The following is a 3,930-nucleotide window of genomic DNA, read 5'->3' as shown; positions in this document are numbered from 1 at the left end:
GTATTGGAAGAGGTAAATTTGATATGCAAAAAGAAATTTGATGAAAATAGCTGGGGTGCTAAAAAAATAAAGGAGGAACTAAACTTACGAATGGGAGATACAAGTGTTAGAAAGTATTTGGCCAACTTTCTGTATGATGACCATACTTGTTCATTGTACCACAGAAGTACAAAGGTAGGAGACAATCATAGAAGAGTCTTATCTAAAGAAGAAATGATAGTGGAAATTAACAACAATCATAAAATTGATCACCGCAAAAGTGACGCTATTTATGAAACATTAAGGAAATCATATTTTCCCGTAGTTCGTGAAAATACTAGATTACTGTTTAAGCAACATGTAAAATGTTCGCAATGCCTTGCAGCGGTTGATTTACCAAAGACACAAATAACTAGAAAAACCAATACCAGCTACCTATTCCAATAGTAGGTGGCAAATGGATTTAAAGAAGATGCCTCCATGTAAAGGATATAGAATTTAATATCACTAAAGTGGGTTGTCAATTGCACACAAGTCGTAAATAAGATTTTAAATATATCTATTACTTGTTAGCTTATATTGTACCAGTGTATTATAAAGATTTCACATGAAAAATGTCTTTGTAGAAAAATAATGAAGACCAGCAGTCTGAGATGATAGATAATAAATTAACCACTGATTCTGCAACAATTGGTGCATTAAGTACAAATTCTGAGGTGAGTGCGAAAACCTTGTTCTATTTAAAAGCGCATTATTTCTATTAAACAACAAATTAAAACATTGCATAACATAAATTTGTATGTTTAAAATAGGTTAAAATTCCTTCTTGTTACAATACTTGATTTATAAAACATTTTAATTGCATAATTATAGATTAACAGTGAAAGTGTGCATAAAAAAGCTCAAGAAATTGCCAGAATGGATGCAGAAAATGATTATCAGGAATTTGTTGAGTCGTTGTGGAACACAAGAATTACCAACATGATCAATGAAAGTGAATCGGTATGTTACATAACTGTTTATTTTAATTGTTTTCAAATTAAGTCATTTCATATAATTATAATTTAATTGTAATAAGGTTAAAAAAATTGTAATGGAAGATAAAGTACTTGGAATTTGTGTACATAGTACTTGTTTGTGAATGATTATTTGTTTTCTTTACATTTCAGATAATAACAGGAAATGAAACTATAACTAGCAATGTGCATTATATGCAGCCCGAAAATGGCGTTGAAAATGTCGAGGTAAGTATTGCTAAGATGTTTTGATCACTATTAAACGTTTAGATTGGGTAATTGGATTACATTTGAATTTTTAATTCTGAAAAAAAGTTCAATTGGTCACAAAATTTGGTAAATCTTATTATACTTTTAAAATTAATACCCTATTCAAAAATACAAATATTTCTGTCGTTTTAGGTAAATAATACCGTACAGACTTCTGACAGATCGAATGAAATGATACCGTCACAACAGCAGCTCCAAATGTCTCAGCCACTGCAAGATATCACAAATTCACAAATGATGCGCAATACAAGTTTACATCAAGTACGTAAATTTTATAACTTTTAAAAAAGTAGCTCTTAAAAATATAGCCTAAACACTATCAATTTCAATGGAATTTTTAAACGAAATTTATTTCTTTTTTACTGTATGTTGTGTGTTAAGGTATTACGAGTAATTATTCAAACACTTTATACAAATGTAAATAACTATTTATTCATGCGTACTAAGCGTTGTAAATAAGCAGCTATACTTACTTAATAATTAATTTTGTTTTAAAAAGTTAGAATACAAAAATGAGAAGATGTAGTTTGATATCCAATGAGACAACTTACCACTAAAGACCAAATGATATAGACGTTTAGAGCTATTGGTCATAGTACGGCCTTTAGAAATGAGCAAAACCTATACAACATTGTCAGCTATAAAATGTCTCGTAAAACAAATGTAAAACAAACCAAAGGAAAAAACCAACGGCGTAGTTTGTGTACAAAATGTTATGTACGCTTAAAAATTATAGAATATTATTACACCATTTCTTATTTGCTTTCAGTCAGAAGTTAGCCCATATTATAAAGACCTGTATGCAAGGAGATTCATACAACATACTGATTCTGGTATGCCAGGCTTTAAACGCCGTCACTTGGAAACCGAAATTTATATGTCTGAAGTAAGAAACTTATTTATTGTGACAAAATATAAATAATAATCAAGGTGAACGAACAGAGTGTAATCTATTATTTGTTGGTTACGTACAATTGAATGCTAAATCAAAGTATTATGACACTTTTAAGCAAAAAAAACATAATATTTGCATTAATAGCGAAATTTTTATATTTTAATAGGACCTTTGTTTAATTCATAATCACTTGAACAATTTTTTTAATGATTGTTTCAATTTGTTACATTTGTTATTTTCATGCTTTGATTTAATGTTATATTTTATTGTAACTTTATTTTTACGCTTTTCAGAATCGTGAAGAATGGGACAGTAGCATGTATCCGGAGGAGTTGTTCCCCAAAAAAGTATCCAAAATACAGAAATGCAAACCTTTCATCCTGCAGTTAATGAAATTATTGACTTTAAACCAAATTCAGCTCTATCAGCGGGAACAAACGTTTTTCTTTCAGGATATTGGAAGAAAGGTCTTGTTATAAACATTGAAAATGACGACAGTAAGGGGAAGGTATATGCCATAAAAGAGCTTGAAAATGGCAAAATTCATCAAGTTTCTAAATATCTAATTCGTCCAAATTTGATTTAGACAATTATTTTATGAATTCCATGTCATTTAGTTGCGTCAAATAAAGTCTACTTTTTACTTTGTAATTGAATTATTTCATAAAATGTTTTTTACAATAGGTTTTATTATGCAGATATCAGAAGATGTGGCATGAGTGCCAATGAGACAACTCTCCATCCAAGTCACAATTTGTACAAGTAAAAGTAAAAGTATGTTTGTTAAAGAGATTCATATTCGCCAATAAGACAGCAACTTAAAAACTAGAGATGTATTATCATAATATGATTGCCAATGAGACAAGTTTGTGAAAGAGACGAATACTGGTCATCAAGACAGTAACGAAACGACCAGAGATTAGTATCATACTATGATTGCCAATGAGACAATCTCTATCCAAGGCTAAATGTCATTAATTCTAATTAACTATAGGTTACCGTATGGCTAACCCCGCAGATATTAATCTATAAGTTAACGCCCAAAGGGTATTAAACGACAATTGAAACGGTCTGATTTATATACAAAATAAAAAACAAAAACAAATGCGGTGTACTTGTCAACGAAACAACTATACACTTAAGACCAAATTTCGTTGGTGTATGCACCTAATTACATTATGACCTTCAACATGGAGCATTAAATAAGGCTATATAGGACAACACAATAACTAGTGTAAACAATTCAAAAGACGGCATGATTCATAAATAATACAATAAAATAAAAACTATTATAAACACATAAAAAACAAAAACCATTGCATTAACCCCATTCCCGTTTCAACATCGGATTAATGGTGTGTTATACCAACGCACTTTATCGTGTCATATACCATCGTACTGTTTCATGACATACCATCGCACTTCAGCGTGTTATACCATAACACTTTAGCTTGTCAAATACGATCGCATTTTAGCATGCCGGACCATCGCACTTTAGCGTGTTATACCATCGCACTTTAGCGTGTCTTATACCATCGCACTTTAGCGTGTCATACCATCGCACTTTAGCGTGTCTTATACCATCGCACTTTAGCGTGTCATACCATCGCACTTTAGCGTGTCTTATACCATCGCACTTTAGCGTGTCATACCATCGCACTTTAGCGTGTCATCTATGTGCACTAAAACAAACAAACAACCATCGTACTTTAGCGTCTAACACCATCGCACTTTAGCGTAGACCATCGCACTTTAGCGTGACAATCGCAC

The 3,930-nt window shown here is 31.4% G+C and overlaps 1 long non-coding RNA gene across 1 annotated transcript; it reads left to right on the top strand.

The window, feature by feature from the left end:
* Positions 1–1,404: 1,404 nt before the first annotated feature.
* On the top strand, positions 1,405–2,501 carry LOC127726428 (uncharacterized). Its single transcript, XR_007993538.1, has 3 exons — positions 1,405–1,526; positions 2,035–2,151; positions 2,454–2,501. It is a non-coding gene; the product is annotated as an uncharacterized LOC127726428 (long non-coding RNA).
* Positions 2,502–3,930: the final 1,429 nt, after the last annotated feature.

The sequence above is a fragment of the Mytilus californianus genome, unplaced genomic scaffold (assembly GCF_021869535.1).
Source record: "Mytilus californianus isolate M0D057914Y unplaced genomic scaffold, xbMytCali1.0.p SCAF_17, whole genome shotgun sequence".
Lineage (NCBI taxonomy): Eukaryota > Metazoa > Mollusca > Bivalvia > Mytilida > Mytilidae > Mytilus > Mytilus californianus.
This window is presented reverse-complemented; position numbering and strand designations above follow the sequence as displayed.